The sequence below is a fragment of the Gracilinanus agilis genome, chromosome 3 (assembly GCF_016433145.1).
Source record: "Gracilinanus agilis isolate LMUSP501 chromosome 3, AgileGrace, whole genome shotgun sequence".
In the NCBI taxonomy this organism is placed as follows: domain Eukaryota; kingdom Metazoa; phylum Chordata; class Mammalia; order Didelphimorphia; family Didelphidae; genus Gracilinanus; species Gracilinanus agilis.
In genome coordinates, this window is record NC_058132.1 from 298,960,243 (window position 1) to 298,986,654 (window position 26,412).

Below are 26,412 nucleotides of genomic sequence, written 5' to 3' on the forward strand. Positions count from 1 at the left end.
CATTAACTCACATCTTTATAACAATTTCATTTTACAAAGCACTAATCTTAAAACCACAAGTTGAGGTAGAGACCACAAGTATTATTATCCTCATTTTGCATATGAAGGAACTGAGACTTCAAGAGAAGGTCCAGAACCAAGAATTGGATCCTCTATTAGGCTGGATGCCAGAGACTGGAGTCAGAGACACAAAGTGGGGAGGAGTATAGAGGAAAAAACATCCATAGTCCAATATTGGTCCAGAGATAGTTCTTACTTTTTTCTGTCACTTTGTAACATTCCATTGAGACACAAGAAATGTATATTTCCTGAAAACTAGTTTCACTGTATATTTTAGTCACAGCAATATTTTTCAAGTACCACTCCATATAAAAGAAATACTGTTTCTTCCACTAAAAAGGCTCTATTGTTTTTTTTTTCTCTCCCCTGAAGATATCCATCACATGGATGCTAATATCTCTTAGGATCAAAAAAGAGCCTCTGGAACTTTTAAAGAGGTTAAATCAATAACTCCTTATCCCATAACTACCAGGATGGACGAGATTTTCTAATTTTGTTTTTTAAACACAGCAACATAACAAGCAATATACACATACATATGTAAACCCTACCACAAGCTGGAATAAAAAAATTTTTAAACCCAGAAGAATGATAGCTATTAAATCTAAAGACCTACTATCAATGACAAAAAAGGTCAAAGTACAGAAACAAGCAATTCTTTGTAACTAACCAAAGCTACTGCCACTGGAGGAAATGGAAAGCCATTGTATTAATTCATCAGGAAGTAAAGAAATCCTAAGATTTAGAGACAGAAGTGACATTAGAAACCTCTAATCCAGGGATTCTTAACCATTTTTGTGTCATGGATCCCTTCCTTAGTTTGGTTATGTCTATGCTTACTCCTCAGAACGTTGCTAAATGCATAAAATAAAACAGAATTATGAGGGAAGTCAATTACACTGAAACACAGAAAGGTCACAGCTGAGGTTAAGAAATCAAGATAACCCAAACGCTTTGCTGTAGTGAAGAAGAAAATTGAACCTAGAAAAGCAGAGGGATTTGTATGTGCTGATAGGCAGCAGGCTAGGATCCAAATCCAGCCATTCTGAATTTAAATCTAGGGCTCTTGCCATGATCTCTCTCCAAATAAAAATGATCACTTTATTTTTTAAAGTCAGGAAAAATGTTAGATAAAAATGGAAAACCAGTTATGATTATATATGGCTGTCAAAGTGGCTGACTTTAACCAAAATAGTGTGATCCTGGGAGCTGACAGACCCCAAACCACAGAAACATGCAAAGTTATAACCTCTAAAAGAAATATTGCTTATTTCTTTTTATTTATATTTTAATATTATATTTATTATATTTGCAGTAATACTCGATATATAAATGTCAATTGATAATTATATCAATTTTATAAATGTTGCATTTATATTACTACTCATATCAACATCTTCAGACATGAAGGATTACAGTTTCTAATCATAACCGGAGACCCATTGAAATTAAACCATTTTCAAACATTTTCCTTCCAACTCTTCTCAGAACTCACTTCCTTTTACTTTAAGAATGCCTGAAAGTTTGGAATTTTTTTTCTTTCTGAAATTAGTCTCTCATTCATTATATCACTTCAGAATCAACATTAAGGGAAAATCCTGTAAGCAACTAATAATTTCAATATTAACCAACTACTACAATATTATTAGGATACCCTCTTTCTCTATCACAATACCATGTCACATGAGGATCTGGGGGAAATAATCCATCTAGGGTATTTTCTTTTCTAATTGAAGGTAACAAAGAATAACAACTTTGTAAACAGTCTAATAAAGAATCTTCAATTCAGCTTTTTCCAGACAGAATGGTTTTCTACTAGAAAGGGTAAGATAAACATGGTGAAGAAAGAATTAAAACCAATATAAGGAAATGGTGAGGTAAAACCCAGATGCTTTACAAAGACTCAGGTCTAAAAAGCCAAACTATTTGTGTAAGAGATACAAAAATAACTTGTTCAGAATCTATGTTAATATCTTATAAACAATTAAGAAATGCAGGTAGAACAGTATACTTGGATTCAGAAGACCCAAATTCAATTCCTACCGCAGACTCTTACAAGCTAAGTGACTTTGGACAAGTCATTTACTCTCAGTTTCCTCATTTGCAAAATGGGGATAATAAGAACACCTACTTGAAAGGAGTGCTAAGAGAATCAAATAAGTTAACATATGTATGGCAAATATTTTATAAATTTTAAAGTGTCATTTAAATGCTCACAGCTACTGGTATCATCATCCTAAGGAGTCTGAAGCACAATAAAGATTGCTAGTTGATTCAAGATATGCAAAAGGATACTTTCATCTTACAATAGGGAAGAAGAGGTAAATTATGGAAACTTCAAACTTTTCAAATTTATCTAAAACCCTAGTAACTTTCCAGCACATATTAATAACCTAGATAAATTGTGAGCACTTAAAAATGTGATAGGTCCCTCCAGCCAATGTGGAACACTAAAAATAAATCACAGCAAAGGAACTTCATTTCAATCGCTAAATCTATCTAGCTATAGACATGTACACATATGGAAAAAAATTTCAATTAGCCAGGCTTAAACGCTTTGTAATATGTTAAATATATAAAATAGTATTTTTATAATAAGATTTAAATATTTAAATCAGTTCACTAAACAGCAAAATTTAAATCTAACATAGAAAGTGTATCCTAGAGTCAACAAGGCATTTCACAAGGTTCTCCTGAGACTGTTTCCTGAGTAGTGAATTAAGATTAAAAAAAAAAGGGGAAGGCTGGATCAGTCAAGTGGATCCACAATGAGTGAAGAACTATGTTTAGAATATGGCTTATTTGCTGTCAGCCTAGAACAGATTTCTAGTGCCAAGAAGAGCCTCAGACATTTAATCTATCTATCTTGCTTTAAACCAAGAAGAAAATGAAGTTAAAGATAAGCAAAATGAAATGAAATGATTGATCTTGGCATCAGGTCCTGGATTCAAATCCTACATTTGCTATCACTACAGTCTATTCAGTGATGGGCAAACTTTTTAAAGAGGGGGCCAAAGGAAAGGAAATGCTCATCTGTCAGTCTGTTTCTAAGGCAACTCTTTTGAAGTTTCATTGTATTATATCCTACTCATTGTATTCATCAGATTAGGAATAATATCGTGTAGCGAGATAGAGCATTTCAGGGGTCGGGCATCTGACCCAAGGGCTGTAGTTTGCCCATCACTGGCCTATGTGAATGTTAGCGAATCACTTGACCTTTCTAGGTCTTGCTTTTTATATGTAAAATATGAAGAGGCTGGGGGCCCAGGGTTTCTTACTTTTGGTTCAGTGCATTTTTCACATGAAGGTGGAAAAAAAGTACTTCTCTTCAGATTTCCAGGGTAATGTGCCCTTGACTATATTTTAAAATTAATTTACTTATATTTTGAATTTCAAATTCTCTCCCTCTACCCTCTTTCTCACCCATTATACAATACACATACACTTAGGAGAAAGCAAGCAATATGATTAAATATATATGTATATACATACACATGAGAAGGCAAGCTTATTATACATAGGAATTCATGCAAAACTGTGATGGTGACAATTGAAATAATTGGGTGTTTGTCCCTGCTGTGACACATAATAAGAGAGTTTTAAACCTGTGTCTTCAAAAGCTCCTGAGAGGTTATAGTATGCTTTCTAGCTTTTTAGGTCTCACTCACTGGAAGAATATCTACTATTTAGCTATCTCTTTTGCCACTCTTAAGTTCTATCATTTTCTCTATTTCCATCCTACTACTACTTCCTTAATTCTTGACTTCCTAACCAAAAAGTTGGTCTTGTTTAATTATCACGTGCCAAAGTACCCGTCTCCTTCTGATCAGGGAGCTACCACATCAATTATTATATTGGATATAACTGTTCGATACTCTCAACCATTTTTGTTCCTGCCAAACACTTTTTTAGGGAGAAGTAGGGTGTGGGGTTGGGGAATAGTTTCTATTTCTGAGTTTCAAATCATTCATGAGGGATACTCCAAACAACTAGGTTTTTGTTATTGTTTAGTAGCTGTTTCAAATTCAAAACCATTTGTGAACAAATAGTAAAATAATACCCTGAATAATTTTTTTTTAATGAAAGGAGTACTGTATCCTTAAAACTTATACTGTTGAGACTGACTTTTAAATGAAATTCTCTTTGGCTGACATATGAAATAAAATTTTATTATAAAGGTATGTCAATGATGTATAAAGAGAATATTTAGTTTGTACCAGATTAGTTTTAATTGGTTGGCATGCTGCAATATAAAAGTGTTTCTTAGCTTGTCTATAGTTTTTTGAGGGAGGCTAAATTTCTTTGGAAGGGAGGAGCATTGTGTACACATGTTTTTTCTATTAATAAACTGTCATCCTGAGACCAACTACCATATTTTCTATATTTCTGTATGTACTTATAGTGTTGGGTAAATGTTGCCAATCGACTGAACACCAACAGATTAACTTTCTGCCAGTATTTAAACTCTTCCTACTAAGAGTTATTTAACTCCCTTCAAAACATTATAAAATTTGAGAACTGGGAAGACCCTGACAGGTCATCTAGTTAAATTTTATAGAAGAATAAACTTTGTCATACCTCCCATCCTACCATATACTCAACTTTTAGGGTCCAAGTCCTTGCAAAAATCTAATTAACCTCCTCAGTTTGGGGACTCCACCATGGGGCTAAATAGTATTGATTATTAAATGAAAATTCTCCTGAACTCACAATATCTACTTTAGCTAGACTCAGAAAACCCTTGTAGGAATCTCCCAGAACAACAGACCCTCGTTATCTCCAGGCATATTACCATCTGTCCTGTTTCCTTTTCTACCTCTTGTTCTCAACAGTAATCAGTTCAATAGTATTATTACTCCTGGAAAGAGCATGATAATCCTTATGGCTTTACTCACACTCCCTGTGATTTCTTAGACCAAACATGGCTATCGTTCCTATAGAACAATGGTCGGCAACCTTTCTGGCCGTGAGAGCCATAAGACACGTGAGGAAGGAGGAAGATGGAGGGGGAAGGCACTGCAATATGGGGAGGGGGCTGAAGGGCCCCCTGGGGCACATCCTGGGACTCTGCCCAGACTGGCAGGTAGGGAGGTGGAGCCAGATATGGCTCAAGAGCCATAAGTTGGCGACCTCTTCTATAGAACATATATTACAAATGTGATTATATTATAATATGCATTATGTCCCTGTTAGAATGTAAACTGATTGAGAGTAGGCACTATCTCACATTTATATTTCACATGTGAGTAGGACCTAACTCAGGGTCTCATGTGAACTGATCATTGATCAGAATTAATAACTGAGTATATCAAAGCAGGGAGGAGGAAGAAAATAGAGCAGATATACAATTAAAATTTTTATTCTATAATATTCCCAAAAGAAGAAAATAATGTGATTTCTTCACAATATATATGATGTCTGAATCTTCCTTTCCCTTGCCATTTACTCAATTTCCAAATAACAAGAGGAAATGATCAGCATTTTCATACTCTAAATATAAGTTTAGGAAAGGGGTGGGGGCAATGGGTATAGCAACAATAGCATCATTTCTGGGTTGCTAAAATGAAGCAAGTCATTCAGTTGAATGAATCATCATAAAAGACAAATCATTTCCTTCCAACAGAAAATTCCTGGAATTCAATTAAAATTACCAAACATTTATATATATTGTTCTTTTATATAAATTATTATGTAGATAATATTTCTATACAAGGTACTATGTTAAGTGCAGAAACACAGAGAGTCTATGGACTATTAGTTCAGTAACTGCTATATAGTCATTAGGTTGAGCTAGAAGAGTACAAAACAATATCTGACATTCTAGGGAGATGACCATCTACCAGGATGGGAATTCCAAATGTTCCTTCAGAAATACACTCTAATGTCTAACACCAAGTGTTCCTATCTGGAATTGCCTGATGATTTCATACTATCTGCCTTCTATATGGCTTTGAATAGGCTGGCCTCTAATACCTAGAATGGATGCCTTCTTCTCTTCCATCTTATAATCATTATTTTCTTTCAAGATTTAGTTCAAGTGGCATTTTTCTATAAAACCTTTCCTAATGTTACTAGTTCTTCATACTCTAGTTCCATCCTCAAATTACCTTTTACTTGTCATTTGTTTACATGCCAAACGACTGTTTTACATGTAGAGTCACAGGGCTGAGTTTTCAATCATGTCTCTATAACTTGCAGAACTTTGGGCAAATCACTTTGGTCTTCACCTAAGTTTCCTCTTTTTTAAAAAAATAGGCTTGGCCAAGGGATATGAACAGGCATGTCTTAGAAGAAGAAATTTAAACTATCTTAGTCATATGAAAAAAATGTTCCAAATCACTATTAACTAAAAAAATAAAAATTACAATAATTCTGAAGTCCCACATCACAACAAGCAGACTGGATAATATGACAAAAAAAAAGAAAAAAAGAGATGTTGAAAGAGATGTGGAAAAACTGGGACACTAATACACTATTGATGGAGCTATGAACAGAGAGAATCATTTTGGAGAGCAATCTGGAACTATGTCCAAAAGGCCATAAAACTGTGCATACCCTTTGACTCAGCATTGTCACTACTAGTTCTGTATCCCAAAGAGATCAAAGAGGAGAAATGAACTAGTTGTACAAAAAATATATATACAGCAGCTCGTTTTTGGTGGCAAAAAAAAATGGAAACTGAGGAGATTCCCATGAATTGGAGAATGGCTAAACAACTTGTGGCATATGACTGTAATGGAATACTATTATACCATAAGAAATGATGAACAAGACCATCACAAAAAACCTGGAAAGACATATAAAGTGATGCAAAGTGAGGTAGGCAAAACCAGGAGAAGAGTTGTACATAGTAACAACAACAATGTATGAAGAATATTAATCAATCCCCAATTGATAAATGATCAAAATATATGAACAATTAGTTTTTGGATGAAGAAATCAAAGATATATATGTATATATATGCACATATGTAACTACATGGAAAAATACTCTAAGTGCTCTAAATCATTATTGATTTTAGAGAAATGGAAATCAAAACAACTCTGAGGTGTCGCCTCACACTTCTCAGATAGGCTAAGAGGGCAAAATGGCAAATGTTAGAGATAATATGGAAAAATGAGGACTCTAATACACTGTTGGTGCAACTGTTAATGGATCCAATTATTTTGAAGAGCAATATGGAATTATGCCCAAAGGGTTATAAAACTGTTTACACCTTTTGATTCAGTAATACCACAATTAGGTTTATTTGCTAAGGTGATCATGTAAAAAGGAAAAGATCCTATATGTTCTAAGATATTTGTAGAAACTCTCTTTGTGGTGGTTAGCAGAGAATTAGAAATTGAAGGGATGCCCCTCAATTGGGGATTTAAACAAGTTATGAATATATGAATGTGATGGCACACTACTGCACTATAAGAAATGATGAGCAAGTTAATTTGGAAAAAATATGGAAAGATCTACATGAAATTATCAAGAATGAAACAAGTGGAACCAAAAGAACAATATATACAACAGAATTATTATTTGAAGAATGAATTGTATGTGTCCACCTCCAGAGAAAGAACTGACATAGAAATTAGTCAGACATTATTTATACATCTATCTTTTTTGTCAAATAATGCCATCTTTAATGGGAAGCAAGGGAGGAAGAGTTACATGCGTACTTTAATGTAATGTAAATTTTAATGTAAAATACATGGGTATTTTAATGTAATGTAACTAAATTTTAAAAATAACATATGAAGATTAACAGTCAATGACTTAATTATTGTCAGCACTACAAAGATCCAAGAGTTTCAAGAGACTCATGATGAAAAAGGCTATCCGCTGTCAAAGAAGGAACTGATAGAATCTGAATCCAAATTGAAACATACCATTCTTCCCTTTATTTCCTTCGTGAATTTTCTCTTGTATAACTGATATGAGTCTTCTTTCACAAAAGGATAAACATGGAAATATTTATTACATGATAGTACATGTACAACCTATATCATATTACCTGCTGTCTTGGGGGAGGAGAAGGGTGGAAGAAGCAGAGAACACAAATCACAAAACATCAGAAAACTATTGAAATTTTATCCATATGTAATCTGGGGGGGGGGGGAGGATAGGCTAGATTGGGGGAAGCTAAGATAACATAATGGATAGAGTGCCAGTTCTGAAGCCAGAAGACTTATCTGCCTGAGTTCAAATCTGGCCTCAGACACTAAAAATGTGACCATGGACTAGTCACTCAACCCAATTTGCCTCCATTTCTTCACTTGTAAATGATCTGGACAAGGAAAACCACTCGAGTCACAAAGAGTTGGACACAACTGAACAACAATAAGGCTAGATTACCTCTAATATCCTTCTAGCTCTAAATGTATAATCCAATACAAAACTAAGCTTTGAAGAATCAGACTAGCCTAAGCATAAAAGCATTATCTCCTAAGGTCTCTGACAGTTCTAAAACACTATGAGTCTATTTCATAGAGTTCAAAGAGGTAATGCTGACCTATTTCAGAGGTGAAGAGATAAAGAATAATTCTAAAAGAAGTAGGATTTTTTTCTGACTTCTTGTTCCTAAATCTACTCTATAATACACAAAAAGAAATTACTTAATTACATGAATAGCATTTCATAGCATTTTGAACATAGCATTTCATTTCAACAATATACATTTATTATGTGCCTACCTCAAGAATAGAAAAATGAGCAACACATAAACCTATCCTTAAGGAGCTTATAATCTAGTAGGAGATACGAGAGAAATACAAAAATTATTATGTTGATAAATGTATTGGAGAGTTCTAAACTGAGCACTATAAGAGATCTGAGAAAGGAGAAATCTACTGAGAGATACTAGGATGAAAGAAGGTTTTATTAAAGAGATAGCACCTTAACTTGGCCTTGAGAGAAAGGGAAGGATTTCAAAGGTGAGGGGGCAGACGGGTAGGACATGTATCAAGATGCACAAACAAAAAGGGGCAAAATGTCACCTAGGAATCAAAGTTCAAATTAACCCCAGGAATCTGGAGCTTTGAACCAGGGACCAATATGGTGATGGGTAGGAGGCGTTTCCTTCACTTTGTCCCATGGTTTCATAGAAGAGGTTGACTGCTGACCTGCCTCTTTCCCTCAGTAAATTCAGCCTTAGGCCTCATTCTTCTCTGATCCCTAAATCTTTTCCCTATTGCTAACAAATCTCATTTATCCAAGATGTTCTCTGCTCATATTGCTTCCATTTTCTGGTGTTCTCTGAAACCTAGCTTTTCCTGAAGATACCTATCTCTCAGTACTTTATCAAAGGAACTTTCTCCTACACTCCTCTCTCCTAACACATAGGGTTGAAGGGAGGAAATGGCATATTCCTTGTTCCTTATTTCCATTTGATTTTGACAACCATTACTTCTCTTCTAAAGTTTACTTCATCCTGTTCAGAACCTTGTTTCTATCATCCATTCCTCTTTTTAAAATGCCTATATCAGGGGGCAGCTGGGTAGCTCAGTGGAGTGAGAGTCAGGCCTAGAGACAGGAGGTCCTAGGTTCAAACCCGGCCTCAGCCACTTCCCAGCTGTGTGACCCTGGGCAAGTCACTTGACCCCCATTGCCCACCCTTACCAATCTTCCACCTATGAGACAATACACCAAAGTACAAGGGTTTAAAAAAATAAAATAAAATAAAATAAAATAAAATGCCTATATCAGATTCTCCCCGCCCCCACAAAAAACCCACCACACCCCTTCAATCAATCTAATCTCCCCATGACTCCAGATTTCAACTGCCAGGACCAGTTTAGTCTACCTCAACTACACCCAAGAATGATGAGAATAAAGTCTCATGTTTCTTTCAACTAAATTTGTCCTGACTGGTAGAATTCCTAGTTATCCCTCCCAGAAATGAAGAGGAAAGGAGTGATGGAAGGAGATAAGAAGTCTAATTAGAACATTTTGAGAGAAGAACTGGGGCAGGTAGGTGGCACAGGGTATAAAGTAATGGGCCTAGAGTCAGGAAAACTGGAGTTCAAATCTGGCCTCAGATATTTACTAGCCATTTGACCCTGGGCAAGTCACTTAATCTGCTTTAGTTTCCTCATCTGTAACATGAGGATAATAATAACACCTACTTCCCAGAGTATTATGAAGATAAATGAGATAATTATAAAGTGATCAGCACAATGCCTGGAACATCTTAAGTGTGATACAAAAGCTTTTTGTTGGTGTCATCATAGTCATAGTCGTCGCTGTTGTCGTCATCATCATCATCATCATCAGTATTAGTAGTAGCAATAGCCATAGTAGTGGTATACATTTAGTATACCAGGAAAGATATAATAAGCTTTTAAACTAACAATAGCAAAAAGGGGAAAAGGAAGAAATAAATCAGTGGTTCTCAAACTTCTTTGGCCTACTGCCCCCTTTCCAGAAAAAATATTACTTAGCCCCCTGGAAATTAATTGTTTTTAATTTTAATAGCAATTAATAGGAAAGATATGCAACTGTGGCCATCACCACTTCCCCTAGAAGCGGTAGCACCCACTTTGGGAATCACTGAAATAGATGGACAAAGTACCACAGAGATAGTCTAGACAAGATTTGGCCCTAATTTGGATTTAAGGAGTGAGAGAAAAAGAAAAGTTCAAAATGAATCCAAGGTGGGGTTTGCAACTGGAAAAATACAACAAGCAGAAATAAGGAAATTAAGAAACAGGACAGGCTTTGGAAAGATGATGGTGTGATGGTGAGTTTACCTCTAAACTTGTGGTGTATGAGAGGCCAATGGGACATCCATGTGTAAATTTCTAAAAAGTTGAAAGACAGAGCCAAAATTTGAGAGTCATATGCATAGTGCTGCTAATTGAAGCCAGGGAAGTAAATGAAATCACCAAAGGAAAGAACAAAGAGGAATGATTCAGATTGATAAGAGTTTTTATATAGAGAAAGAGAAACAAACAAAAACCAAAACCAACTGAAATATTCAAATCAAATTCTGCTCAGAGTTTATACATCTCATCTCTTTCCATGAGGTCTCTACAACCATAAGAATCTCATTAGCTCACTTTTGCTTGAACCTTATTTTCATCCAAAGAAAAACCAGGCACTGTCATTTCCTAGCCAAAAAACAAGTAACACCAAATTTAATTTCTAAATATCTGAAGGGAAATATCGCTAAAAGTAATGAGGCACAGAGACTTGATTCTTCTTGGGAAAGTATTTCAACTCTGTATCAAAGCACCTCCACCAACAAGGAAAATCCAATTCAGTGCAACATATTCAACGAAATGTTTGTTGAAGGGGAAAAACAATAATCATTCTTCCATAACCATTTTTGTTCTTTTACTCTATATCAACTGATCAGTTATGTAATTAGAGAATACTAAATCTGGGAGGCAACTTTAAATATTACCTTGTCTGAACTCTTTATTTTTAACAGGAAACTGAGGCATCCAAGTTAGTTTGCATTTAATTAAGCTGCCCTTATTTTTACATTGCTTTGGAAGTTTCTTTAAATATTTCGTGTGTGCTATGCCCTTCTTGGATAAAATATAAATTCTTTAGACAAAAATAGCATCTTCTTTTTCTTCCTATATACACTAAAGGATGTATTCTATTCCTAACTAATTATTTACTAACCAGATAAGAAAAAATAAGGTAGAAATTAGGGAGAAAGGACAAAGTAAACTAGGGAAAATCAAAAAGAGAATTAATCATGCTTGAAGTAATACTAGAAGTATAAACGAAGGGGAAAAATTGTCCATTAGCATTCCAACATGGTAACTCCATAAAGTCAAGTGGTCCTAGTGGTCAGCTGCTGTGGTATTCAGGAATGTTTTTCTGGGCTTCTGCTCTTTCTAGGATTCCACAGGAAATTTGGTGATGTTGCATACAATGTCTTTGCAAGTTTCCTAACAGAACCACCTCCCGAGACATCATTGCCCCATTCCTTACTTCTCTTTTTCATCTTACCTTAAAAAAAAAGCCAATTCTTTTTAACAGAATAAAAATATGTAAGAATAAACAAGGCCAAAGTTCTTTCCAATCAAGAAAAGCTAAACTTACAAGATAAATAATAGCATGAGAGAAGACTTTGAAGGGGGATGAGTTTATAAATTAAGAATAAGAACTATTGCTGCATTTAAAAAAATAAATTTTAAAAGTAAAATGAGGTAAAAGAAGGAATTCTAAGGCACTCATTTTATAATCTGCTATGGAGAGCCAGGTATAACATAATACACTATTCTTCTGACTCAAAGAAAATGCTTCTGAGCCAATGTCAGTAACAAATGTGCTTTGAATTGTTTTTCAAGTAGTGGAGAAGAATTTACATTAAGCTATCCACACTCTCTACATGTTCTTCTGTTAAGTAAAGTAGACATATATTTGTGAGATTGCCAGCTCAGGCAGAGAACTCCAAGCCATGGGAAAAATGTTTTTCCTTGGTAGTTATGAAGTTTACTGGTCAGCATTAGGATCTGATCCATGCATTTGACTAAGCTTTTTTTTGCCATTTCTAATCAACTCAACTATCTCAAATAAGGGGGAGTTAAAGAACAGATGACTCAAGCAATTTCTGAAGTAGGGGTTATAGAATATCCTTAAGAGGGAAGGAATGTGTGATCAACGAAGAGGATGGTGAGAACATGAGATGCCTCCTGTCCTCCTTCCTTGTCCCCAGACATTTAGGGGCTTGTCATCAACATGACTAGCCTCCTAGTCACTCCAAAGACTACTGAATATAGGATGAATGTTATCCTTACTTTGTCTATTTTACACTTGTACAAAATTATTGGCACAGCAGTACACATATTGTATATTTGTCTTATAATGTACATAATTATCAGTATGGTAGTAAAATGTATAATATATAAGTAAACACATATTGGGAGTGAAGGCTTAATTTTTTTTTTTTTTGTAGAACACTGTCGTACTCCATGTATAAAGAAGGTAAGTGGGATATTTAGCAATGATTCCAATAAAAAATCATAACTGCAAGGTCCTTCTCCCTCCCTCCCTTCCCACTTACTCACCCAGATTGCTAGGCTTTTCCCGGCTAGAAATAGGAAAGACCACGGGGAAAGATCATAGTCTCAGAGATAAAACCAATTATTTCTTGTAGGAGGTCTTACTGTCAAAGATAAAGAGTTAAAGCTCTAGAAAGGCAAACTTTTACATGTGCCTTGCTAGAGAAAGGGAAGGTATATTTAATAATATAAATAAATGCACATTTATTAATTACCTACTATTTTCTAAACAGAGGGGATACAAAGACAAAAGTGAAAGTCTCTGCTTTCAAAGAGACTAAATCTGGTGTCAATGGAAATTAGTTCAAATGTGGAAACCCAGGAAAAAGTTCCCAAATTCTACCTGCTAAGAAAATGGTTATAGTGGAATAGTCTTCTGGATTCTCCATGACTTAGATTTCTGGGGGAAGTGGTTGGTTTTTACTCCAGTGAGAGACGATTGGATATATTAAAAATGAAAATAGAAATTAAAAGGAAAATATTATTATGGTAAAAAGGTTAGTTCCATCCTAATCTGACTTAGTTTCTAGCTCAATATTCATTGAGATTCTCTTTGTATGAGGAACTCCAGTACAGAAAATCCCTCTACTACTTGCCAGATTCCAGCCAATATATGACTCCTTACTAGATAAGTCTTAGGGATCTAATCTACCTGACTTAAGTGACTTGCTCAGTGTCACACAGCTATTAAAAGTTTGATGCTAGAACTCAAGGCTTCTGGACTCCAACTCCCAAACTCCAGCCACTCTTCCAAGCTGCCTCATAACTTAACTATTTTTTTTCATGTACACATTGAACACTAAATATCCAGTAGAAGAACTCTGAAAATGTATCTGCAGAGAGACCACAAGAGTATGGGGGAGGGGGAAGAGCTTTACTTCACTTCAAACGTATGTAATTTTGTAACAATGCAGCCATCTTCTGGCTGGGAAAAGTTACTTAAGAGTATAGTCTTCAAAGCAATTTTTAATGCTAAATGTGGCTTGGTGAAACATGTAATGACAAGCTCCACATCTCTATTCTTATTTGACTAAAACCTGACACCCACAAGATATATCACAATCTTAAAAATACATTCTCTTCTCATCCTCCCACCTGTCTTCCTGGGAAACATAGGTAATAACTCAAAACTATACTGGTCAGCAAAAAACAAACAAACAAAAACAAAGCACTTTATGTCACAGAGACAAGTCTACTTTACATCTAATATCCATGAGAAGCCTTACAGTACACATTTCTCCATCTAAGATAAAGACCAGGACACAGGAAAGAAAATGGCTCTAACTTTTTAGATTTCCTGGCTAAAACTAAATCACCTGCATCCATTAAGATACATAAAAATAGGAACAGACATGAATTAGCCAAAAAATGTCCTGTCATCTAGCCACTACTGGTGGAGACCTTGCCAAAATTGTCCCAAGGAAGTGATTTCATAGAGAATTAGGAAACAAACTATTTAGGACATTACAGAAACTAAGCTAAATATTCCAGATATGCAAAGATAGAGGTAGTCAGCATGGAACAAAGACCAGGTTTTGGATGAAAAGTAGGGGAAAGGGATTTGATGTATCTTTTACTTGATAAAGGGCACTCTTTCCCATCACCCGAAGCTCTTAAATATAACAATACTGTAGAGCATTAGACATAGTAGGGACTTTAGCATGTCAACTCTTCTGGAGGAAAGCTAAGTGAATGGTTTCTATGTTATTTAAAACTGAAAGAGAAGAGGAAAAAGTCTATTTTGAAAGATCTTGAGGTCTAAGCTCCAAGATATAAGATTCTATTAAAGGACACTGCATATGCATACTTTATACATGTATATAAATGAATGTATATATAAGTAAATACTGAGGTCACATTTTCAAGCTACAAAACACTAGAAATTTAACCTTTAATCAGATTTTTACCAAAAAACCTTATCTTCTGCTTTGAACCAGTGACACAGATGCTATCCATTATTTTCACTACCTCCCCAAACATCCCTTTAGCAATCTTTGTCATTGTCATCCTGGTTTTAAATCCACACTCATTATTTGGGTTGTAGGCATATGTGAACCAGGCAGGTAGATTCATTTTTCTATGACTCATGTCAATGAACTTGACTGTGGTGGAAGTGAGAAAGTGAACTGGGCACACAAATGAACCAACTGAGAAGGTCTTGATATACACCTTGTAGAATACTATAGGTAACATGCTGAGCTCTCTGAAGCCTCCATTCCAACAAAAATAGCACCTCCTCTGGCTTCAGAGGAGTTAAATCTTTTTGTCATGGACCCTTTTTGCAATCTGGTGAGACCCAAGGACCTCTTCTCAGAATGTTAATTGCAAAATAAAATACATTGGTTTACAAAGGAATCCTATTTATATTGAAATAGTTGTCAAAATATATTTAAAAAACAAATTCAAGGTATTAAGAACCACTGCTCTAAAATTTAAAAAGATATGGAACAAATAAAGGAAACAGAGAGAAGGAAGGAATAAACATTTTTAAAGTGCCTACTATGTTTCAAGCACACTGTTAAGCTTTTTATAAATCTTACCTTTTTTGGAGAGGGAGAGGGACAAAGGGGGAGGAGGGAGGACTACGGAGGGAGAGGGAGAGAGGGAGACAGAGGTGGGGGGGGGACAAAGAGAAAATGGGATAGATAAAGGGGGAAAAAAACCATAACTACACTCCTTCTTCAAAAGGACCCAACTTCCTATTTCAGGACCCTTTTATTTCTAAGACGTTTTCTCCCTCCAATGACTATTAGTCGATTGTTTGAAGAGGGTATTTTGATTACATCTCAGATCTAAACATTTTAAATTGTAAATTATCATCAAGGAAGAGTGTGTGTGTGTGTGTGTGTGTGTGTGTGTGTGTGTGTGTATTTTATTATAATACTATAACCTCAAAACAGAATCGAAGCTTTGTCCTTTTCAAAAAGCTCCTGGTTCTTTCAAATCAGGGGAACAAAGAGGGTACTAATCTACCACCAAGGCTAGGATGAGACGTGGGGTGTGCGTCACACACAACCTCACCCAGGTTTTAAAAAAAAACCCAAAAAACTTAAAACGGGACAGTTTCAGGGATAAGTAAAAGGGGATAGGGGTCAGTTTCAACTCTACTCCCCGAACACTCCTGAGCTTTTCCTTAGGTGTAATATCTGGAAATTAAGGTGTTTGTATGCTTTAAACAGGATGGGGTGGGGATAGGAACATGTGATACCCCCTAAGACTCTGACTCTTTCCAAGAGTAGCACACTCCCTGCACCGCACCCTAACTTCCTAGTCCTGGATTTTTCGGTCCAATTCCACACCACCTCCAATTGCCTTCCGCCTGTGACTATGAGAGATCTAAAAACTCCCCAAGGATGGATGTCTTCAGAGAAGGAGAGGAAGAGGGACAGGGAGAGGATCTAATAGAGTATAATGTACCAAGGGTGCTTTCACATTCAGTCCATCCTTTTACCCAGAAACCTGGATGCAGCATTTCTTGCCCTGCTTAGCAAAATGCTCCTGAGCTCAAAACACGGTGTTAAGACCAAATAAACCAAGTTCCCCTTGGGGCATCACCACCATCACAACCACCATGCCTGCCCCTTTTCCTGGCGAAAGCTTTAAAGCTACTAAATAGCATGAGTATACATTATATGACATATCATGGAATAAAATATATGTGTATATTTATCTATGTCTATGTACAGATATACACACACGTCTCCGAAATCTTTCTGCGTGGAGAGGGAGTCAGGACTAAAGCAGATTGGACTTCAAGCTCATCCCTAACCCGAAAACTCTGCTTTTGTCTATCTGCTTCGAGCCTCCTGAGTTCCAAGAGGAAAGCACAATCACCACAACCCAGGCCTCCCGTCGCCCCGACCTTGGCATCTGAGTGGGCAACAGAAGAGCAGATGAGATATGTCAAATTCCCCTTCTGACCCTCCCCCAGGTCTGCAGGAGATGTCTAGCTGAAGGAACCAGGCTCCAGCAGGAGCTAGAGGCACCCCGGGTAGGGAAGGGAAGGGTGGGCGGCAGCGCCAGAGGGTAGTGGGATAGTAACCCAGGCTTCACGCCCCCCCCCCCAACTTTCAGAATTGCTAAGGGTTGAGTAAGGGAGGCGGGCGGGCAGGGTGCCTGACTGCCTCGCGAGGTTCACTATTCGGCAGGAAGTTCCTTGGGCTCCACTGAGCATGCTCTCATCTTTTTTTTTTCCTCCTCCCTTTCCCTATTTCCCCCCCTTCTCTTGCCTCTTGCTTTTCCCAGACTCATAAACCACCCCAAGCTGGCGGGCTCACAATCTGGCAATCAAGCTCCCAGGTCTTGCTAACCCCCTTAGTGGGCACTGGTCAATGTCCCCCTGAGGCAGGGGAGAGAAAGGAGGCCGCAAAGGGCCAGCGCTGCCCATAGCCCCAAGGTCTCCGCATCTAAAACATCAGTCTCCACGGGAAGCGCTCGCTTTCTGCCCCACCAACCCACTCCCAACGACTCCCCCCCCTTTTCCTCCCCCGCTCAATTCTCCTTGCACCAGGAGTCTAGCATAGACCTCTCTTCGCCTTCTCCCTTATTCCCAGAACTAGGAGGAGACCCCCGACCTCCGGCATCCCAGTGCAGGAGAGCCTACTCCAACACCTAGACTTTAGGGGACTCCCGGGTGGGAAAGGCTAAGTCTGAGTCTCCCATTTTTAATAGAATAGAAGCTCATCCTCCCGCCCACCCTCTCGGACTTCTCTCCCGAAGGGGATGCCCCAGGGCTTCCAACATCCCAAACACACCTCAAACAACCCAGAAAGCTTCCCCCCACTCTTTCTAGGGAGGCTCAGACCCAAGCTCAGCTACTTGTCCCACGGGTGAGACTGCGGAGGGGCACGAAGGCGCCAGGCTCCAGGCAGCAGCAGTACACTCCGGCTGTAAGTCCCAAGGTCCTACCCCAGCGGCCCGAGAGCTGGGCAGCCGCAGAAGGACGGCAAAGCAGAGGAGGCTCAGGAACTGACACCCAGCTTGACCGCCCCGGCTTGCCCTAGGCACCCAGTCCCTCTCTTTCTGGAGGCAGAGCTTCCCTTCTCCAGCAGGGCAGCAGGATGGTGTACTGGGGGTTGAAAGCCGAGGAGAAGGGGAGGAGATGGGGGCGTGCATCCTTCTCTAGCCTGAGAGCAACAAAAATCATCGCAGCAGCTTCTTACCTCTCGGGCTGCCTCCCTTTTCGGTAGCAGCAGCAGCAGCCCCCGAAGGAGCTGTTCACCCGTCGTCCCTGATAAGAGCCAGTGTGTAGGGATGAGGGGTTGGGCGGGCAGGAGGTCACTCCGCCCGCAGGCTGCAGCAACAGCAGCCAAGATCGCAGAGCCTGCCTCGCGAGCTACCTGGGAATGGAACCAGAGCCCGCGAGCCGCCGCCGCCGCTGAAGCTGCAGGATCGTGGAAACGGGCCGAGTCAGGGACAGTCTGCAAACTCCCAGACTTGGCAGGGACCGTGCACACAACGCGGGAACTCACTTTCCAGTGAGGGAAAGACGCTGTCAGGTTTTCGAGAGCTCGGGGCGAGGGCTCCTCTGCAAATTCCTCAACCCTCCCCCACCTACTCAACCTCACCAACTTCTGTGGGCTCCTGGGGCCATAGCAAAAGAAAACCTGGATTCCGGCCAGGGACTATCTGCAAACTCCCCGCCCTTTCAGTCACTGTGCACAACCAATTCTGAACCAGGGAGCTCGGCTCAGGGACGATCTACAAATTCCTAAACTCTCTAGTAAAGAGAGAAGTATTCACCCTTGCTTGCTTTCCCCAGCTCGGCTGCCTCCCCGCCCCCCACCCAAAAGTCAACAATTAAATGACACCTGATTGAGGAATTAACTAAACTGGTACTAAAGTTCTCTGCATTTTGCAAATTCTATTGTGAGCAAAGATCTCTCATTATAATCCACTCCAGATTTAAAATTTTGAAATGGCTCGACCCTGCGTTAATTGGGGGGGGGGGGGGGGGAACAGTATAGTGGAAGATCAATGGTCTAAGAATCCAGAGACCCATGCTCTGATTCTGATTTTTACTCAGACCTTCTGCAAGTTTGTCACCTAGGGAAATGCACTTAATCTCTCTCCCTAAATGAGAATGTGGATCTTGAGCACCTAGAATCTAGGAATTTTATCTGCATCTCAGGTCTTTGGGGGAAGAGTCAAAAGAAGTGAGACTTTCTCTGAGGGGAAGGAGCTAACTTGAAAGAAGCATTGACTGGAATTACACCCATTTAAGCCTTCAGAGAAACCATCTTAAACAAATATATTAATGTTAAGCATTATTTCACAGTAAAAGAACAATATAAGGAATTACCCAGTGATGATAAATGGCAAAAGCTATCGTCTCAGCAGGTATCAAGAGAAATCCACCAAAGATAAGATGATAATAGCTAATATTTATATAGTTATTTAAGGCTTGCAAAGCACTTTATATGTGTGTGTGTATCTATGTGTGTTTGGTGTGTATATGTGTGTATAATTTGATTCTCATGACAACACTCCAGAAATGGCTGCTAATTGTCCCCATTTTGCAGATGAAGAAAAGAAGGCAGGTTCAGTGACTTACTTGCCCAGAGTCAACCAATAAGTAAAGGTTGGAGGCAGAATTTGAACTCAGATTTTTCTGATTACAGATCTAACACTATGTTCTTCACCAAACTGCCTCCCAACTACCAATCTTATTAACACTTTATAATAGAAGAGTTTAGAAATAGAGCTTTGTTTGAGATTTTTATACATTGTACAACCAGAAAGTTATCTTTGTACAATAATAATGAAGAAACTCAACTGCTTCTGTTGATCATTTTCTATCCCTCAGCTTTTATCATGATCCTTCTGACAGACAAGCATTCTTAAATGTTTTCAATTAAATTAAGGGCTAGGAACCATAAACTATTACAGCTGCAAAGGTGTTATAATTTTTTTAGTCATCTCTGACTATTCATGACCCTTTTTAGGGTTTTCTTGGAAGTAGTTTTCCATTTCCTTCTTCAACTCATTTTACAGATAAGGAAATTGAGGCAAACAAGGTTAAGCGACTTGTTCAGGGTCATGTAGCTAGTGTCTGAGGCTGGATTTGAACTCAGATCTTCCTCACTCTAGGCCCAGATCTCCAACTTAATACCTTCATTTTACAGATGAGGGCACTGAGGCACAGAATCCAAGGTAAAATAGAGCTTGCCATTGGCAAAGATGAACATTGATTTCCTAATATCCAGTCTATTGCTATTTCCACTATACCATAAAATTGATTCCTCTTTTTCCATACCCAGAACCACTAAACCTCTTGCATTTAGCCTGAGACTATGGACATAGTGACCATACCTTTTATGTGAATCTACATAAAGATTTAAGCAAGAGTAAGAAACCTAAGTAATCACTACCATGTTGACTATCAATCCAACCCCATTGGGCTTCAGTTTTCAGATTTGTAAATGGAGGAGGCTGGACTAGATGACCTCTAAAATCCATTCTATCTCTAAATATATGATTTTGCAAATCTATGATAATGCCCAGGTTAAGTCAGAGAATCCATCCTCTTTGCCAGAATATTCGGAAACTGTCCAGGGTGGTTTTTTTGTTTTAGCCTTATTTATCTCCATATATTCATTATAAATGAAGGAAACCTTTCTGACAACTCTTCTTAGGAAAAAAAAAAAAAAAGATGTTTTGAATGAAAGATGTTTTGAGTTCTGAAGTGCATATTTACCTCTAGTCCCTTGGAAGATGGGCAAGTTTTCTCAAGCTTTTTTCAAGGCACACATTTGAGGAGGAAGTGGAATGGCGACACCTGGTGGTCATTATCTACTCTACTTTTGACACAGATTGTGTGGATTCTGATGAATAATAGATGAAGTCTAGAGCAAAATGTCCATGTCTCAGTAATAACTGTTACTACCTAACTTGGAGCTCATAGATTAACTCAGAAGTTGTGGATTAAGTTCAAATTTGAAAATTTTAGATTAAGTTAAAAAGAATCACTGCTTAAAGATATCTCTATTATTTGGCCTCCAGAATGTAAAAAAATAGTGAATGAAATATTTCTTTGGCAGAAAAATGGATTTCCTAATGTTTAATACCATCTAGTAGCTTTTTCCAGGGAATAGACATTGTAACTTACACAACAGATACTGAAAAGCAGCTATTTCTATTCACAGTCATCAGAATAAAAAACCACCAAGATGTTTCCTAGCCTGGAATTGGGGTTTTCATCCAGTATTTTCAGGAGTTAATATTTTACCAGTTGAGGGTGGGGGTGTGAATCATTGGAACTTAAATCATGAAAGAAGTGTGAGGCAGTATCCAAGGTCCCATAAATATATTCAATAATAACAGTAACTTTTTTTTTAAACCCTTACCTTCCGTCTTGAAGTCAATAATGTGTATTGGCTCCAAGGCAGAAGAGTGGTAAGGGTAGGCAATGGGGGTCAAGTGACTTGCCCAGAGTCACACAGCTGGGAAGTGTCTGAGGTCAGATTTGAACCTAGGACCTCCCATCTCTAGGCCTGACTCTCAATCCACTGAGCTACCCAGCTGCCTCCTAACAGTAACTTTTTATCCTCATGAATGGTGTAATAATGGGATAAAACAAGTGGATGGGATTTGTGGGTCCCTAAGTCAGCAGGTAGGAAAGGAGGGTGCAATAGTGGATGGTAGTAATTTGAGGTGGTAGGAGATGTAAGGGAATGACTGAGTGTAGGGAAATATAAGATGATGAAGTAGAATGAGTGGCAAGGGAAGAAGTTGAGGTAGTTGGGCAGGCAGCTGCAACAGGGAGACACAGACTGGGTACACAGACTTGAGACAGAGGACACTGAAGGGAAACAGGCTGAACCCTTCAGGTAGGAAGGGCACTTCTACAGACAAAAGGTTAAAGCCAGCCAGAAATGGTTTGAAACTAACTAGAGGGCTTTCTAGTCAATTTCTCAGGTTCACAAAGGAAGTGTCTATGAAATAGATGGGCTTCTTCAGAGGAAGTATAGAGATCACCACTTCCTCCAAGATGGACGCTTCCAACTCCCCTCAGGACCCAGAGAGAAACTATTCCTTTTTCTCCTTACCCTCTTTTATCATTCAATCAATAATTTAGCAAAAGGTTTGATTAAATGACAACAGGGTTTATTAAGTTGGCAGGGTTGGTTATAAAGGACAGAGGGATACAAAGTTTCTCTAACAACCACCTAGGGAGAAGCTCCAGGTGGGGGAGGGACACAGGAATGGGAGACTGAGAGAGGGCCTGCCCTCACTCAGTCCTGGGAGGTTTTGTTGCCTTTAAGGTTAGGGAAGTTACACACAATGAATCAGGAGATAATTTGTATCAAGGGTAAGCTCTACTTGACTATGGGGAAAACCTAAGTCTTCAAAGTTTGAATGCTACCACCCAAATCCACCCTTCTCCCAGAACCCACAGGAAATTAGGAAAGGAAATGGGGAATGGAATAGGGAAGGTCAGGGAGATCCAGAGGAATTAGCTAAGCTACAAATCTCAAGAGAAAAGGCACAGAATCAGGGAATCAAGGCCAGGTTTCAGCCCCAAGACTGAGCTCAGTTGACCCTTCTGCTCTGACCGAGCCTCCAGGACCAACTGCCTCTAGTCAGGGTTCTAAACCCTTCTTAACTGTCAGAAATTCTGCAGTTAGCCTTTTGAAGAGTTGTTTTCACTTTTGCACTACAATGGCAATTTCATGATACCACAAGGTTTAGATGTATTCGATAGTAATGCAGATGTGCTTATTAACATCATTATGACTAGCTGGTTAGCTATTTGCAAATTGTAGCTTTGTTACAAGCAAATGAATGATTTTAAAAAGCATTTACTAAGGGCCAGGCATTATTGTAAATGCCATCAATATAAATATAAGACAGTATCTGCCCTCAAGGGGGTTATATTCTAATAGGAGAAAACACAAAAATGAAGTGGTACAAGGGAAGAGAATATACTAGAATTCATAGGAATTATATTGTTGTTCTATAGAATAGGTCAGAGATATTCTTTTCAGAAATACCTTTGATAACTAGAGCAAGAGGTCATGGAAGTTACCGGTATGTAGCTATATAGCAGAAAGGATAAGAAGATGGCTATTGTAGATGAGTAGGAGGCAGAACCTCACCTGAGCTGGTCTTCTGGAATTGGGTAGATATAGTGGGACAGTTGAGTTTGTGCTCATTTACTCAATGACCAAAACAGCTTGGCCCAGATTAGGGTCATTTTTTTCTGATATACAATCCATATAAGCTGTAACAGGTAGAAAGAAGCATAGCCATGGCAGGGAAGATGTCAAGATGGGGAGGATATAAGATGATAGGACATGAAACGTTGTCTGAATGATTGTCTCCAATTACCTTAGCATATTCTTCTCATTAAAAGCATCAAGAAAACATGCTGATACCCTTAATTCAAACTCTTTAATCTTTCAAAGGCCTATATAACCTAGTCCTAATGTATCTATCCAATTTCATCTTTTACTATTCCCCAACACTAACCCTCTGCTCTGAACAAGCTGTAGTGCTCACTGTATGTGTGAATATATGAGCCCCTTCATTTCTACCTCTCTTCTCCCACTCCTTCTCTTTCCCCATTTGGAATGCCTGCACCTACCAAATCCTTAATGGCTCAACATCATGACTTATTTCACCAATAACTCCAAGTTACATTTATGGCTTCCTTTTTTGAATTTCTATAGCAATATATACCATTTTGCTTTGTCAGTGGTTTTCAACTTTAGGTGAAAGAGATTTTTACTTACATGAAAGATTATTTCCCATTTAGATTACATGGTCTTGGAGAACAGAGTACATTTATTATGCTTAATTTTTTTTCTCACAATGATAAGAATATAGTTGGAGTTCAATAAATCCTTGCTTAGTGCCTTCCCATTGGGATTATCCCCAATGTGTCCTGTACATATCTTGTTTGTACCATGTCACCGTAAAACGTGTGGGTGAAATTGAAGGGATGGAGGTAGGATGTTAGGAGAAAGGAAAGAGGAAGGTAGAGGAAGGGAAAGGAAGAGGTAGCGGTCCCCAGCCCCAGGGGGGAAATTGACCAGAGCCCCTAAATGAATGATCAGAGAGCAACTTTAGGGTTTAAATAGCTAGGTTTTATTTTAATTAGAAAGGGAAAGGTCTAAGGAAAACTAGGAGGTAGGAAGAAAGGAAAAAAGATGCCAAGAGAGAGATCATGGTCTCAGGGTGGAGAGTGCTGCTTCCAGCATAGAGAGAGCTAGCCCACCTCCAGGGTCAGAGCCCAAAAAGGCGCCAAACTTTCTCTTTTATACTTTCCTTGATGCCTCCCCCAATGGAAGTGGGAGGTGTCAGGGGAAGTTCTAGCAGAGAGAGTCCTGGGACACGTAGTCTTCCAGGGCTTACAATAATTTCAAATGACACATTCCCCCCTGTGATCTTTTGGGAGACAAATCTCCGCAATGGATCATAACAAACATAAATTTACAATGACAATAAATAAAGGGTATATACATCAATACAAAGGGAGAAAGGTAACAATTTTTACAATATAAAGAAATCAAATGGTGCTTCTTTTGCAAAAATATTCAGGGGACAGTCCCCTTTCTTCACAACAAAATAGATATATACACAAAACAAATTCATTTAAACAAAACAGATGAGGGGGGGCAGCTGGGTAGCTCAGTGGATTGAGAGCCAGGCCTAGAAACGGGAGGTCCTAGGTTCAAATCCGGCCTCAGACACTTCCCAGCTGTATGACCCTGGGCAAGTTACTTGACCCCCATTGCCTACCCTTACCACTCTTCCACCTATAAGTCAATACACAGAAGTTAAGGGTTTAAAATAAAAAAATAAAATAAAATAAAAATAAATTAATAAACAAAACAGATGAATTTAACAAATGAATTTTAAAACCAGACAAATGAATTTAAAACCCCCCAAAGTTCAAAATTTTTCACATCCGGTTGCTCTCTTAGGTTCCTGGATCATTCTTTCTCCATGTGGTCTCTATGGGCATCTCCATTTCGATTCCAGGAGGCAGTAAACTTCTTTTCTAAAACAACCTAAATTCTCCATATGAAATAAAAACACATTCCCCCCTGAGGAGGATAGAAAGAAACAATGAAATCGCACAGGGAAAACATGGCTGAGGTGTGAGGCATATGAATCATAGTCAATCAAATTCATCAGAAAATTTAGCACAAAAACCAAATAAGTAGTGGATGAAAAATTTTAAACATCCAATCCTAAAATTTCATATGAAAAAAATTCTAGATAAGAAAAAAATAGAAAATCAAACTAGGTCTTTGAATAATGTCCAATTAAAGTAATCCATGTCCGATATCATGCACTTACCCACTTAGCAGACCACAGTCAACCACCATAGTAAGAAAGTTAGGAAAAGGGACTAGATTTATATTTATTGGTCTGATATTATGTTGTTTCTTCTTTTCTTCTTTCGTCATTTCTTCTCAGGGATATAATATGGAGCCAGAACAGCTAATTGTTAGGTACTTGACATATAAATTTTTACAAGGAGTGTGGTTTGAAGAGTCCTACATCTTAATGTATGTTAAGCATCGCAACCTCAATGCTCACACTAGGTTCAAGTCCTTTTAATTGGCATAGAAGTCTTAGCATTCCTAGTAGGATTGGTTTCTCTTTTTGACCTGTGTGCTCATTTGGCATCATGCAGGTATGTGCTTCTTTGGCACTATATTGATGAAATTTGTACTCCTTTATTGTTCCCATTTCGTTGAATCAGACATTTCATTGAATCAGACATATGTACTAAGTTCCATAATAGCAAAATGCCAATAGCAAAATACCAGTGGCAGTTTTAATAGTCTAAGGCTTTTGGGCAGGTAGTTATAATTAGAACAAATGGATATACTAAGCCTACACTAATCTAATAATCAAAAACTCTTTCAATTTAGATAAATGACATGTGCTTCAAATTGAAAAATTACACATGCCATTATAAAAAATGTGGTAAAATTTCAAATATATATATGTGTATGTACACATATATCTATCCTTTAATCAGTGACAATGAGAAAAAAATATATAGGTATATGTATGTTGCAGTTCATGTCACTTAAGGAGGGGTAGAATATAAAAGCTCTTACCCAAGAATTTTGATGCATTTCCTCTTAGCTTAGCCATGATCCACAGTGTGAGTGCAAATGAGGTAGAACAATGGAATATAAAAGCAATAATACATTTAAAAAAATACAAAAATTTCACAAAATGCAAATCAATTAAAATTCAATACAGGTTTCCTAATACAGGTAATATATGTTCAAATACAGTGAAACAACAACAATAACAAAATGAAAAAAAATACAAAGTACAGATGTAGCAAGTCACAAATACAATCAATAGTCAATTTCA